Raw genomic sequence first — 15,181 nt, 5'->3', positions numbered from 1 at the left:
TCTCAGGGGTCCCATCCCTGGTTTTGTGGCTCTGGTTCTGGTCCTTCTCACCTCTCACTGGGCTGGCATCTTGCCCCTCCCACCCACCATCCACCAAGCTGCCATGGAGACCTGGTCAGTTTGCTCCCCAAACCCTTAGGTCGCAGGCACGAGGACTCGCATGGCTAAGCAGCTAGGGGGCCGTGCCCTCGCTCTGGCTGCGTTCAGGTGCCAGCCCCAGCAGCTGCCCAGCCTCCGGTCCTGTCTCCTCGGAGCTGCACCGGAGTCCGGAGTGTGTCCTTCTGTGCCGCCTGCCCTTCGTGGGCGTGACCCAGCCCGGCGTGAGCCCAGCATGGCATCGCGTTGGAGCGCGGTCTGTCCACGTGTGCGTTAGCTCTCAGACAGCGGGTGGCTCTAGTTTTCACGTCCTCGGTGGTAGTGCCTGCTGGCTGAGTGACAGCTGGTGGGGCTGGTCAGGCCGCAGGCCCCTCGGGGACAGTGCTCAGGCCGAGCATCTGCAAAGGTCTTTGACTCTCCTCTGCGCCGGGGGAAGGACACCTCTCAGCATCGAGGGGAGAGGACGGCCTCGCTCGTCCTGGGGGGTTTCCTGGCTGGGGGGCAGGAAGAGTGGGTCCAAAGCCCCGGACCATGGTTGTGACCGCGAGGGGGCCCTGCTCTCTGGGGAGCTGGCGTTTGCTGGGACTCTGAGAAGCAGAGCCTTCTGCCTCCCCAAGGGCCCGACCAGGCCTGTGCGGGAGCGGCAGGCCAGGCTTGCTCTGTCCCCTGGCAGTTACTGTCTCCATCGGGGCCGCGCACAGCATGTGGGTGGCGGGACACGCTGACCTCTGTGAGAACTTGGGGAGGGCAACTGCCTCTCGAGACCAACAGTGACCAAGAGGCAGCCCTGCTTTCCAGATCGGCAAAGGCCTCTTCCCATCCCGACGTTGTGCATTTGGTGGGCCACGTGCCATTTGATGCTACTTAAATTTTCCTACAAAATGGAATATTATAAATTGATTTTCATTTGAAGTGGGAACTCTCAACATTAAAAAAATTATTCCCAGACGGCTTCATCCTGGGCTCCCTGTGTGTGTGACTGTCGAGGGCGGGGGCTGTGGAGTGTGACCCGGCGCACAGCACAGTGGGTTCCTGAGGTCGGAGTCCAGGGAAAGCTGCCCTGTGAGCGAGTGGGAACCGTGCGGCCAGCCGGGCTGTGAGGTGACGTCACCCGGAGTTGCAGTCCTTCAGGGCTGTCGTGCTGTGGCTGGAGCGAGCGGGCGGATGCTGCCCAGGAGGGGGGACGGTCCAAGAGGTGACTCGGGCAGGACACAGCATGCACACGCCAATCGCGTGGGGCCCTTCACTCGATAGAGTTACAGCTTATGGTGCTGATTCTACCAGGTCCTACATTATGACCCTCCCCCGCAGCACAGCCCTGGGCTGGACACCGAAGAAAGGCGGCCTCATCCTTAGGGAGAGCCAGTCCTGTAACCAGAGGGGCCTGGACGGGGCGCCTGCGTGCCTGGGGGCACTGTCGCCCCTGCTCTCGGCCTGGCCTGGCCTGTGGGCTGAGACCTGGGGAAACGTGATGCCCGGTGATTTGCCGAAGTTGGAGGAGGCACGTTGGTGAAAGAACCATAAGAGGGTTGTTGTTGTGCCTTTCTTTTTCTTTAATTGCCTCTCAGCTGCCTTTTTTTTTTTACTTTTTAAAATAGGTTTTTATTGATTTCAGAGAGGAAGGGAGAGGGAGAGAGAAACATCAATGATGAGAGAATCATTGATCGGCTGCCTCCTGCACGCCCCTCACTGGAGATCGAGCTCACAACCTGGGCATGTGCCCTTGACAGGAATTGAACCCGGGACCCTTCAGTCCGTGGGCTGACACTGCATCCACTGAACCACACCGGCCAGGGCCCAGCTGCCTTTGAGCAGAAGTGCCCTGGCATCTAGGAAGAGTGAGGACGCCTGCCCTCCCCTGAGGAGGCTGGCGGGGCAGGGTGCCGTGGGGTGAGGGGTGCTTTCCTTTGGTTTGGTTTATCAATGTGGGAAGGGCGGCCCAAGAGGATAAGACTTTGTGGTGACGGGCACAGTTCTTGGACTTGGCCCAGAAACACAGGTGCTGATATTTACGTGAGGCTCTTAGGGATTGGTGATGCCGAGCAGTTCCATTCCCTCCTGGCCCGGTCTGTCCTGGGCAGATGGTGGGCGGGGGGAGGAGGTGGTGGCTGAGTGCCAGGTCCAGCGTGTCCCAGAACCCTGTCGGGACCGGGCCTGGCCGGGCTCCTGCCTGGGACGTCCCTCCCTTTGCTGTCACCACAGGGGAGCCTGTGCTCCTGGCAGGGCCGCCCTCCCCTGCCGCCTGGGAAGTCAGGAGTCACCTGTCGCAGGTGAGGCCACCAGGTGGAGGGAGGGGCACTGCGCTCAGGGCCACCAGCCAGGGGGCTGGCCCAGGACTGGGTTCACGCAATGTGGCACTTCCTTCCGGTGCTGAGATGGGACGCTCCAGGCACCGGGTGGCTGGTCCTCGAGACCGCATCTACCAGTAAGTGCTCCTGGTGGGCTCAGCGGCCCCACCTACCCTGCTCCCGTCGAGAACCTCACGTCAGGAGCGTGTGTGGAAGGCGTGCTTCGCAGAGGCCGCGGCTCAGATGAGTGGCAGCACCCCACCCCCTGGTTGCCTCTTGGCCATCCTGGCGGCAGGGATGACGGGTGGACAGAGGTCCCGCTGAGATGTGTGCCCTGTGTGGTCGCTGGGCTGGGAGTGGACATGGCCTTGTGGTCTGCTTCCTCCTTGGCTCTGGGGGAGGGGCAGTGCCCCTGCCGGCAGACAGCGCCTGTTGGGACTGTGCACGTGGGAGGAACGCGGGGCCTCCTGCTCCAGGGGTGGTGGCCTGGGGCTCCCTTTGGGATTGTGCTTTGGGGCAGGGGACACAGAGGGACTGTGGAAAGGCTCTGTGTGGGGCGTGGAGAAGGGGGTGGGGTGAGGAGCCGTGTAGCAGGCGCGGGGACACCTAGCAGGTGCTTGCTCAGCTCGGGTAGATGACGCGACTCCACCGCTCCATCTAAATCCTGATGGAGACGCCGCTTTGCCTTGGAAAACCTACGACAGACACAGAACCTGCGGCTTTGCTGGTGTCTCAGGACGGGAGGCGACGGCTCCCCAGGCAGCGGTGCAGCTCCCAGGCTTCCCAAAGCTTTTCTCCGCCCTCCCCCTTCCCCTGCCCCCAGGCCCCTTCCTTCTCCCTCACCGGCTCCTCTGTACTCACTCAAGGCCTCCAGACAATCATCCAAACCAGGCCCCTCGTTCACTGGAGCTGCCACGCCCCCGCCGCCCCTCCTGTGCTGCTCTCTCTGGTCTGGGAGCTGAAATGCAGGAGAGGAGCGAAGCTCTGGTGCAGTCTGCCTGCCGCTCCACTGGCCTCTGCACCTCTTACAGCGCACAGTCTGGTCCCCAGTGAGGGGAGGGGCACCCACACAGGGAGTGCACCGGACGGCTCACCCGGATGGCTCACTGGGACGGCGCTGGGTCTGGGCTGCCGGCTGAACCGTGGGACTCTGTCACCGCGTAGCTCAGAGCATTGGTTTGGAAGCCATGGCACCCATGTCGTGGTCTCACCTTCCCCTGCAGCCACCGAGCGACCCTGAGCAGAGCGTGTGCCTTTGCACGGCCGTGTCCTGTCACACTGCAGCCACGCCGGACGTGGGCCCGAGAGACCACGGAGGAACCTCCAGGCTCACGTCTGTCCCGTCTTCTCCCAGGAACTGTCTCCACAGCCTGGCTCCCTGCTCTGCCTCCCTCCCTGGCCACCTGCGGGCTCTCCTTGCTGACGGGCCTTCTTTGTCCTTGTGGCTCGTCTTACCCCTTTCCCTCCACCTTTGGGTGACAGAAATTGTTGCTGTGACTTAATTGTCAGACTTCCTTTCCTTTAGCTTCCCCGACCACTGTGTCTGAAAAATCATGGCAATGTTTTGCGATGGAGAGAACGATTAGGACTGGGTGGGGCCCCTGGTGGGTGTCAGGCAGCTGGTAATGGTGGGGGCGGGAGGCCGGGCTGCCTGAGTGGTAATAGCTGGATAACATCTCCCGGTTCTGGCTGAACCACCGCGGCTCCCCCCACTCCCCATGGCTCCCCCCACTCCCCATGGCTCCCCCCACTCTCCACGGCTCCCCCCACTCCCCACACACGGAAGAGCTGCCACCGGTTAAACATCTGACGGGCCAGGCCTTGCGCTGGGTGCTTGGGTCCAGTGGCTGCACCCGGTGAGGGGACACAGGGAGCCCAGGAATCAGACATAACCGACAGCTCTGCTGCGGGAGACCCAGCTGATGGGGACCAGAGCCGGGAAGAGAAGTGAGTTGCCTCCATTGCAGGCACTGTGCCACTCCCCCTCAAGGTGCCTCTGTGGGGAGAACAAGAACCCAGGCTCGGAGCCCAGCCCAGATGTGACCCAAGCCCAGGTCCTTTCCCTCCACCCGCTCCCGCCCCAGGAGTCTGTGGTCCAGGCTCTGACATGCCCACCGTGGGCCCTGGGCACAGTGTATGGAGTGTTCATGCGTGATTTGCAGGCTCTTAAAAGAATCTCTGTCCCAGGCATCGTTCTACTGATCCTACTCAGTGAGGACAACTGGTGGCCAGGGAGCCTCTGAGGACTTTGGTTTCCATGCGATGCCATGAAGGCTCGTGTGTGCCATCTGGCCAGCCAGGGAGTGAGGGCATCTGCTGGTACTCATGTCCCAACATGGGCGAGTGTGTCCCCTTAGGCGTGTGGGGAAGGGGCTGAGCCGTGTGGGGAGTGGGGGGAACTACGGGCAGCGAGGGGAGTTGCAGGGAGAGTGGGGAGAGCTGCGGGGAGTATGGGGGAGCCATCCGGGGTGGGAAGGGGAGGGCGGGGTGCAGTGTGCTGGGAGGCGGGGGGGGGGTGGGGGGGGGGAACACTGTGAGAGGGAGGGGCCCCAGAGACCAGCTTGGCCTCCAGGTCTGTTCACAGCCAGTCTGTCTGCATTGTTGCCCTCAGAGAGACAGTGTGCATTGTGAGAGCGCACATTGTGAGAGCGTGCATTGTGAGTGTGCATTCTGACAGTGCGCATTGTGAGAGTGTGCATTGTGAGAGTGCACATTGTGAGAGTGTGCATTGTGAGAGCGCGCATTGTGACAGTGCGCATTGTGAGAGCGCGTGTTGTGAGAGTGCACATTGTGACTGCGCATTGTGACTGTGCATTGGGAGAGTGCGCATTGTGAGAGTGCGCATTGTGAGAGTGCGCATTGTGAGAGTGCGCATTGTGACTGCGCATTGTGAGAGTGTTTATTGTGAGAGCGCGCATTGTGACAGTGCGCATTGTGAGAGCGCGTGTTGTGAGAGTGCACATTGTGACAGTGCGCATTGTGACTGTGCATTGTGAGAGTGCGCATTGTGAGAGTGCGCATTGAGAGTGCGCATTGTGAGAGTGCGCATTGTGACAGTGCGCATTGTGAGAGTGCGCATTGTGAGAGTGCGCATTGTGAGAGTGCGCATTGTGACTGCGCATTGTGAGACTGCGCATTGTGGGTGCGCATTGTGACAGTGCGCATTGTGAGAGTGCGCATTGTGCGCATTGTGAGAGTGCGCATTGTGAGAGTGCGCATTGTGAGAGTGCGCATTGTGAGAGTGCGCATTGTGACTGCGCATTGTGAGACTGCGCATTGTGGGTGCGCATTGTGACAGTGCGCATTGTGAGAGTGCGCATTGTGACTGCGCATTGTGACAGTGCGCATTGAGACTGCGCATTGTGAGAGTGCGCATTGTGACAGTGCGCATTGTGAGAGTGCGCATTCTGAGAGTGCGCATTGTGAGAGTGCGCATTGTGACAGTGCGCATTGTGAGAATGCGCATTGTGAGAGTGCGCATTGTGAGAGTGCGCATTGTGAGAGTGCGCATTGTGAGAGTGCGCATTGTGACAGTGCGCATTGTGAGACTGCGCATTGTGACAGTGCGCATTGTGACAGTGCGCATTGTGAGAGTGCGCATTGTGACAGTGCGCATTGAGAGACTGCGCATTGTGAGAGTGCGCATTGTGACAGTGCGCATTGTGAGACTGCGCATTGTGAGAGTGCGCATTGTGACAGTGCGCATTGTGAGAGTGCGCATTGTGAGAGTGCGCATTGTGAGAGTGCGCATTGTGAGAGTGCGCATTGTGACAGTGCGCATTGTGAGAGTGCGCATTGTGAGAGTCAGAATGCGCATTGTGGGTGCGCATTGTGACAGTGCGCATTGTGAGAGTGCGCATTGTGACTGCGCATTGTGACAGTGCGCATTGTGAGACGGCGCATTGTGAGAGTGCGCATTGTGACAGTGCGCATTGTGAGAGTGCGCATTGTGAGAGTGCGCATTGTGACTGCGCATTGTGACAGTGCGCATTGTGAGACTGCGCATTGTGAGTGCGCATTGTGACAGTGCGCATTGTGAGAGTGCGCATTGTGACTGCGCATTGTGACAGTGCGCATTGTGACTGCGCATTGTGACAGTGCGCATTGTGAGACTGCGCATTGTGAGAGTGCGCATTGTGACTGCGCATTGTGACAGTGCGCATTGTGACAGTGCGCATTGTGAGAGTGCGCATTGTGAGAGTGCGCATTGTGACAGTGCGCATTGTGAGAGTGCGCATTGTGAGAGTGCGCATTGTGAGAGTGCGCATTGTGAGAGTGCGCATTGTGACAGCGCATTGTGAGAGTGCGCATTGTGAGAGTGCGCATTGTGAGAGTGCGCGTTGTGACTGCGCATTGTGAGAGTGCGCATTGTGAGAGTGCGCATTGTGAGAGTGCGCATTGTGACAGTGCGCATTGTGAGAGTGCGCATTGTGAGAGTGCGCATCGTGAGAGTGCGCATCGTGAGAGTGCGCATTGTGACTGCGCATTGTGAGACTGCGCATTGTGGGTGCGCATTGTGACAGTGCGCATTGTGAGAGTGCGCATTGTGACTGCGCATTGTGACAGTGCGCATTGAGACTGCGCATTGTGAGAGTGCGCATTGTGACAGTGCGCATTGTGAGAATGCGCATTGTGAGAGTGCGCATTGTGAGAGTGCGCATTGTGACAGTGCGCATTGTGAGAGTGCGCATTGTGACAGTGCGCATTGTGAGAATGCGCATTGTGAGAGTGCGCATTGTGAGAGTGCGCATTGTGACAGTGCGCATTGTGAGAGTGCGCATTGTGAGAGTGCGCATTGTGAGAGTGCGCATTGTGACAGTGCGCATTGTGAGACTGCGCATTGTGAGTGCGCATTGTGACAGTGCGCATTGTGAGAGTGCGCATTGTGACTGCGCATTGTGACAGTGCGCATTGTGACTGCGCATTGTGACAGTGCGCATTGTGAGACTGCGCATTGTGAGAGTGCGCATTGTGACTGCGCATTGTGACAGTGCGCATTGTGACAGTGCGCATTGTGAGAGTGCGCATTGTGAGAGTGCGCATTGTGACAGTGCGCATTGTGAGAGTGCGCATTGTGAGAGTGCGCATTGTGAGAGTGCGCATTGTGAGAGTGCGCATTGTGACAGCGCATTGTGAGAGTGCGCATTGTGAGAGTGCGCATTGTGAGAGTGCGCGTTGTGACTGCGCATTGTGACAGTGCGCATTGTGAGAGTGCGCATTGTGAGAGTGCGCATTGTGACAGTGCGCATTGTGAGAGTGCGCATTGTGAGAGTGCGCATTGTGAGAGTGCGCATTGTGAGAGTGCGCATTGTGACTGCGCATTGTGAGACTGCGCATTGTGGGTGCGCATTGTGACAGTGCGCATTGTGAGAGTGCGCATTGTGACTGCGCATTGTGACAGTGCGCATTGAGACTGCGCATTGTGAGAGTGCGCATTGTGACAGTGCGCATTGTGAGAATGCGCATTGTGAGAGTGCGCATTGTGAGACTGCGCATTGTGAGAGTGCGCATTGTGAGAGTGCGCATTGTGACAGTGCGCATTGTGAGAATGCGCATTGTGAGAGTGCGCATTGTGAGAGTGCGCATTGTGACAGTGCGCATTGTGAGAGTGCGCATTGTGAGAGTGCGCATTGTGAGAGTGCGCATTGTGAGAGTGCGCATTGTGAGACTGCGCATTGTGACAGTGCGCATTGTGACAGTGCGCATTGTGAGAGTGCGCATTGTGACAGTGCGCATTGTGAGAGTGCGCATTGTGAGAGTGCGCATTGTGACAGTGCGCATTGTGAGAGTGCGCATTGTGACAGTGCGCATTGTGAGAGTGCGCATTGTGAGAGTGCGCATTGTGACAGTGCGCATTGTGAGAGTGCGCATTGTGAGAGTGCGCATTGTGACTGCGCATTGTGAGAGTGCGCATTGTGAGAGTGCGCATTGTGACAGTGCGCATTGTGAGAGTGCGCATTGTGAGAGTGCGCATTGTGAGAGTGCGCATTGTGAGAGGGCGCATTGTGAGAGTGCGCATTGTGAGAGGGCGCATTGTGACTGCGCATTGTGACTGCGCATTGTGAGACTGCGCATTGTGGGTGCGCATTGTGACAGTGCGCATTGTGAGAGTGCGCATTGTGACTGCGCATTGTGACAGTGCGCATTGTGAGACTGCGCATTGTGACAGTGCGCATTGTGACAGTGCGCATTGTGACAGTGCGCATTGTGACAGTGCGCATTGTGACAGTGCGCATTGTGAGAGTGCGCATTGTGACAGTGCGCATTGTGAGAGTGCGCATTGTGAGAGTGCGCATTGTGACAGTGCGCATTGTGAGAGTGCGCATTGTGACAGTGCGCATTGTGAGAGTGCGCATTGTGACAGTGCGCATTGTGACAGTGCGCATTGTGAGAGTGCGCATTGTGACAGTGCGCATTGTGAGAGTGCGCATTGTGACAGTGCGCATTGTGAGAGTGCGCATTGTGACAGTGCGCATTGTGAGACTGCGCATTGTGAGAGTGCGCATTGTGAGACTGCGCATTGTGAGAGTGCGCATTGTGACAGTGCGCATTGTGAGACTGCGCATTGTGACAGTGCGCATTGTGACTGCGCATTGTGACAGTGCGCATTGTGAGACTGCGCATTGTGAGAGTGCGCATTGTGACAGTGCGCATTGTGAGACTGCGCATTGTGACAGTGCGCATTGTGACAGTGCGCATTGTGAGAGTGCGCATTTTGACAGTGCGCATTGTGAGAGTGCGCATTGTGAGAGTGCGCATTGTGAGAGTGCGCATTGTGAGAGTGCGCTTTGTGAGAGTGCGCATTGTGACAGTGCGCATTGTGAGACTGCGCATTGTGAGAGTGCGCATTGTGAGAGTGCGCATTGTGACAGTGCGCATTGTGAGACTGCGCATTGTGACAATGCGCATTGTGACAGTGCGTATTGTGAGAGTGCGCATTGTGAGAGTGCGCATTGTGACAGTGCGCATTGTGACTGTGCGCATTGTGACTGCGCATTGTGAGACTGCGCATTGTGAGAGTGCGCATTGTGACAGTGCGCATTGTGAGAGTGCGCATTGTGACAGTGCGCATTGTGACAGTGCGCATTGTGACAGTGCGCATTGTGAGAGTGCGCATTGTGAGAGCGCATTGTGACAGTGCGCATTGTGACAGTGCGCATTGTGACAGTGCGCATTGTGAGAGTGCGCGTTGTGACAGTGCGTGTTGTGACTGCTCATTGTGAGAGTGCACATTGTGACAGTGCGCGTTGTGACAGTGCGCGTTGTGACTGCGCGTGTTGTGACTGCGCATTGTGAGAGTGCGCGTTGTGACAGTGCGCGTTGTGACAGTGCGTGTTGTGACTGCGCGTTGTGAGAGTGCGCGTTGTGACAGTGCGCGTTGTGACAGTGCGTGTTGTGACTGCGCATTGTGAGTGCACATTGTGACAGTGCGCGTTGTGACAGTGCGTGTTGTGACAGTGCGTGTTGTGACTGCACATTGTGAGAGTGTGCATTGTGAGAGTGCGCGTTGTGACAGTGCGCATTGTGAGAGTGCGCATTGTGAGAGTGCGCATTGTGACAGTGCGCATTGTGAGAGTGCGCATTGTGAGAGTCAGAATGCGCATTGTGGGTGCGCATTGTGACAGTGCGCATTGTGAGAGTGCGCATTGTGACTGCGCATTGTGACAGTGCGCATTGTGAGACGGCGCATTGTGAGAGTGCGCATTGTGACAGTGCGCATTGTGAGAGTGCGCATTGTGAGAGTGCGCATTGTGACTGCGCATTGTGACAGTGCGCATTGTGAGACTGCGCATTGTGAGTGCGCATTGTGACAGTGCGCATTGTGAGAGTGCGCATTGTGACTGCGCATTGTGACAGTGCGCATTGTGACTGCGCATTGTGACAGTGCGCATTGTGAGACTGCGCATTGTGAGAGTGCGCATTGTGACTGCGCATTGTGACAGTGCGCATTGTGACAGTGCGCACTGTGAGAGTGCGCATTGTGAGAGTGCGCATTGTGACAGTGCGCATTGTGAGAGTGCGCATTGTGAGAGTGCGCATTGTGAGAGTGCGCATTGTGAGAGTGCGCATTGTGACAGCGCATTGTGAGAGTGCGCATTGTGAGAGTGCGCATTGTGAGAGTGCGCATTGTGAGAGTGCGCGTTGTGACTGCGCATTGTGACAGTGCGCATTGTGAGAGTGCGCATTGTGAGAGTGGGCATTGTGACAGTGCGCATTGTGAGAGTGCGCATTGTGAGAGTGCGCATTGTGAGAGTGCGCATTGTGAGAGTGCGCATTGTGAGAGTGCGCATTGTGACAGTGCGCATTGTGAGACTGCGCATTGTGAGAGTGCGCATTGTGAGACTGCGCATTGTGAGAGTGCGCATTGTGACTGCGCATTGTGAGACTGCGCATTGTGGGTGCGCATTGTGACAGTGCGCATTGTGAGAGTGCGCATTGTGACTGCGCATTGTGACAGTGCGCATTGAGACTGCGCATTGTGAGAGTGCGCATTGTGACAGTGCGCATTGTGAGAGTGCGCATTCTGAGAGTGCGCATTGTGAGAGTGCGCATTGTGACAGTGCGCATTGTGAGAATGCGCATTGTGAGAGTGCGCATTGTGAGAGTGCGCATTGTGACAGTGCGCATTGTGAGAGTGCGCATTGTGAGAGTGCGCATTGTGACAGTGCGCATTGTGAGACTGCGCATTGTGACAGTGCGCATTGTGACAGTGCGCATTGTGAGAGTGCGCATTGTGACAGTGCGCATTGTGAGAGTGCGCATTGTGAGAGTGCGCATTGTGACAGTGCGCATTGTGAGAGTGCGCATTGTGACAGTGCGCATTGTGACAGCGCATTGTGAGAGTGCGCATTGTGAGAGTGCGCATTGTGACAGTGCGCATTGTGAGAGTGCGCATTGTGAGAGTGCGCATTGTGACTGCGCATTGTGAGAGTGCGCATTGTGAGACTGCGCATTGTGAGAGTGCGCATTGTGACAGTGCGCATTGTGAGAGTGCGCATTGTGAGAGTGCGCATTGTGAGAGTGCGCATTGTGAGAGGGCGCATTGTGAGAATGCGCATTGTGAGAGGGCGCATTGTGACTGCGCATTGTGACTGCGCATTGTGAGACTGCGCATTGTGGGTGCGCATTGTGACAGTGCGCATTGTGAGAGTGCGCATTGTGACTGCGCATTGTGACAGTGCGCATTGTGAGACTGCGCATTGTGAGAGTGCGCATTGTGACAGTGCGCATTGTGAGAGTGCGCATTGTGAGAGTGCGCATTGTGACAGTGCGCATTGTGACAGTGCGCATTGTGAGAGTGCGCATTGTGAGAGTGCGCATTGTGACAGTGCGCATTGTGACAGTGCGCATTGTGAGAGTGCGCATTGTGACAGTGCGCATTGTGACAGTGCGCATTGTGACAGTGCGCATTGTGACAGTGCGCATTGTGAGAGTGCGCATTGTGACAGTGCGCATTGTGAGAGTGCGCATTGTGACAGTGCGCATTGTGAGACTGCGCATTGTGAGAGTGCGCATTGTGAGACTGCGCATTGTGAGAGTGCGCATTGTGACAGTGCGCATTGTGAGACTGCGCATTGTGACAGTGCGCATTGTGACTGCGCATTGTGACAGTGCGCATTGTGAGACTGCGCATTGTGAGAGTGCGCATTGTGACAGTGCGCATTGTGAGACTGCGCATTGTGACAGTGCGCATTGTGACAGTGCGCATTGTGAGAGTGCGCATTTTGACAGTGCGCATTGTGAGAGTGCGCATTGTGAGAGTGCGCATTGTGAGAGTGCGCATTGTGAGAGTGCGCTTTGTGAGAGTGCGCATTGTGACAGTGCGCATTGTGAGACTGCGCATTGTGAGAGTGCGCATTGTGAGAGTGCGCATTGTGACAGTGCGCATTGTGAGACTGCGCATTGTGACAATGCGCATTGTGACAGTGCGTATTGTGAGAGTGCGCATTGTGAGAGTGCGCATTGTGACAGTGCGCATTGTGACTGTGCGCATTGTGACTGCGCATTGTGAGACTGCGCATTGTGAGAGTGCGCATTGTGACAGTGCGCATTGTGAGAGTGCGCATTGTGACAGTGCGCATTGTGACAGTGCGCATTGTGAGAGTGCGCATTGTGAGAGCGCATTGTGACAGTGCGCATTGTGACAGTGCGCATTGTGACAGTGCGCATTGTGAGAGTGCGCGTTGTGACAGTGCGTGTTGTGACTGCTCATTGTGAGAGTGCACATTGTGACAGTGCGCGTTGTGACAGTGCGCGTTGTGACTGCGCGTGTTGTGACTGCGCATTGTGAGAGTGCGCGTTGTGACAGTGCGCGTTGTGACAGTGCGTGTTGTGACTGCGCGTTGTGAGAGTGCGCGTTGTGACAGTGCGCGTTGTGACAGTGCGTGTTGTGACTGCGCATTGTGAGTGCACATTGTGACAGTGCGCGTTGTGACAGTGCGTGTTGTGACAGTGCGTGTTGTGACTGCACATTGTGAGAGTGTGCATTGTGAGAGTGCGCGTTGTGACAGTGCGTGTTGTGACTGCGCATTGTGAGAGTGCGCATTGTGAGAGTGCGCGTTGTGACAGTGCGTGTTGTGACTGCGCATTGTGAGAGTGCGCGTTGTGACAGTGCGTGTTGTGACAGTGCGTGTTGTGACTGCGCATTGTGAGAGTGCGCGTTGTGACAGTGCGCGTTGTGACAGTGCCTGTTGTGACTGCGCGTTGTGAGAGTGCGCATTGTGAGAGTGCGCGTTGTGACAGTGCGTGTTGTGACTGCGCATTGTGAGAGTGCGCGTTGTGACAGTGCGCGTTGTGACCGTGCGTGTTGTGACTGCGCATTGTGAGAGTGCGCGTTGTGACAGTGCGCGTTGTGACAGTGCGTGTGTGACTGCGCGTTGTGAGAGTGCGCGTTGTGACAGTGCGTGTTGTGAGTGCGCATTGTGACAGTGCGCGTTGTGAGAGGGCCCATTGTGATAGTGCAGATTGTGAGAGTGCATTGTGAGAGCGCACATTGTGACTGCGCGCATTTTGCTGTGACTCTCACCTCGTGGTGTCGAAAGTGCGTGCCTACTGTGTGTGCTTCACACAGATTTCCACAGAGAGCAGAGTGGTGGCTGGCTGAGAGTAATGGCCTCTGGCTCTGCTTGCTGCTCAGGGCCCGCTGGCATCCAGGCGCCGGGCCTGCCTCTCGGCCCCTGGTCCTCTGGGCGCCACTCTTCCTCTCCCCTTGGTTTCTCTTTTGAGTTGCCCCTCCTTGTGCCAGGGCACTTGTGGTGACACTTGGCATAGCTGGTGGCACTCGAGATGCCTCTGAGGAGAATGGTGAGGCTTTGTCTCTCGTACCCTTTGACTCTGAAGGTGAGAAGAGCTGTATGTGCAGAGAGAAGGCCCATGGGAGTCGGGCGGTGCCAGGATGGTGCCAGGCAGTGCCAGGGTCTGTGTGTGTCTCTGTGTGTATCTCTGTGTGTCTCTTTGTGTGTGTTTGTGTGTGTCTCTGTGTGAGTCTTCCTGTGTGTTTGTGTCTCTGTGTCTCTCTGTGGGTCTGTGTCTCTCTGTATGTGCCTCCCTGTGTGTCTCTGTGTGTGTGTCTCTGTGTGAGTCTCTCTGTGTGTGTCTCTGTGTGTATCTCTGTGTGTCTCTTTGTGTGTGTTTGTGTGTGTCTCTGTGTGAGTCTTCCTGTGTGTTTGTGTCTCTGTGTCTCTCTGTGGGTCTGTGTCTCTCTGTATGTGCCTCCCTGTGTGTCTCTGTGTGTGTGTCTCTGTGTGTGTTTGTGTGTGTGTGTCTCTGTGTGAGTCTCTCTGTGTGTGTCTCTGTGTGTATCTGTGTGTCTCTGTGTGTGTTTGTGTGAGTCTCTCTGTGTGTGTCTCTGTGTGAGTCTCTCTGTGTGTCTGTGTGTGTCTCTGTGTGTATCTCTGTGTCTCTGTGTATGTTTGTGTGTGTGTGTCTCTGTGTGAGTCTCCCTGTGTGTCTGTGTGTGTCTCTGTGTGTCTGTGTGTCTCTCTGTATGTGCCTCCCTGTGTGTCTCTGTGTGTGTGTCTGTGTGTCTCTGTGTGTGTGTTTGTGTGATTGTGTCTCTGTGTGTGTCTCTGTGTGTCTGTGTGTCTGTGTCTCTCTGTATGTGCCTCCCTGTGTGTCTCTGTGTGTGTGTCTGTGTGTCTCTGTGTGTGTGTTTGTGTGATTGTGTCTCTGTGTGTGTCTCTGTGTGTCTGTGTGTCTGTGTCTCTCTGTATGTGCCTCCCTGTGTGTCTCTGTGTGTGTGTGTCTGTGTGTCTGTGTGTGTCTCTCTCTGTGTGTGTACACGTCTTTAAAAATTCCGGCCTGGGAGATTGGTGCTGTTTCTGTTTTGGGGTCACCTGTGAGCGCGTGGCTCCCGGGCATCCCAGATGGGGTGGTGTTTGGACTCTGCTCTGGGTCCTCATGATGCAGAAAGAGCTTCAGATTCATGTTGCTGCCTCGGAGAGGGGACTCTGAGGGGGGGCCGTGCTGCTACAACGCACCAGTACAGCCAGCAGCGCAGGAGGCCGGGCCGAGCTGAGCAGCTGGGAGCCGAGGCAGCCTTGCCTGGAGGGGGGGCCGTGCTGCTACAACGCAGGACATGCATGTCTGCGGAGGGAAGTGTCTCTTCTGGAACCTGAATGAAGATTCAGAGCCACAGCCCAGCCCCCTTCCCCCAGGCTGTTCCTCTGGTGAATTCGTGCACCAGTACAGCCAGCAGCGCAGGAGGCCGGGCCGAGCTGAGCAGCTGGGAGCCGAGGCAGCCTTGCCTGGAGGAGGGTGCGGCAGAACCCAATTTGGTTGCCATTCTACTGTCTTGT

At 56.8% G+C, this 15,181-nt stretch overlaps 1 protein-coding gene across 4 annotated transcripts in view; it reads left to right on the top strand.

The window, feature by feature from the left end:
- Positions 1 to 15,181, top strand: part of LOC138995598 (carboxyl-terminal PDZ ligand of neuronal nitric oxide synthase protein-like) — a 134,527-nt gene that overhangs the window by 23,053 nt on the left and 96,293 nt on the right. The window contains exon 1 of one of the 4 annotated variants that reach the window (XM_070396164.1): positions 2,473 to 2,521. The exons of the other annotated variants lie outside the window; for them this stretch is intronic. The gene's annotated coding sequence lies outside the window, so the exon portion shown is untranslated. Of the gene's footprint in view, positions 1 to 2,472; positions 2,522 to 15,181 lie in introns of those variants that run through there. 4 annotated transcript variants of the gene reach the window in all.

This window comes from Myotis yumanensis, unplaced genomic scaffold (assembly GCF_028538775.1).
Source record: "Myotis yumanensis isolate MYYU_CA2020_CCGP unplaced genomic scaffold, mMyoYum1.0.hap1 SCAF_17, whole genome shotgun sequence".
Classification (NCBI taxonomy): Eukaryota; Metazoa; Chordata; class Mammalia; order Chiroptera; family Vespertilionidae; genus Myotis; species Myotis yumanensis.
Note: the sequence above shows the minus strand (reverse complement) of the source record. Positions and strands in the feature narration are given on the sequence as shown.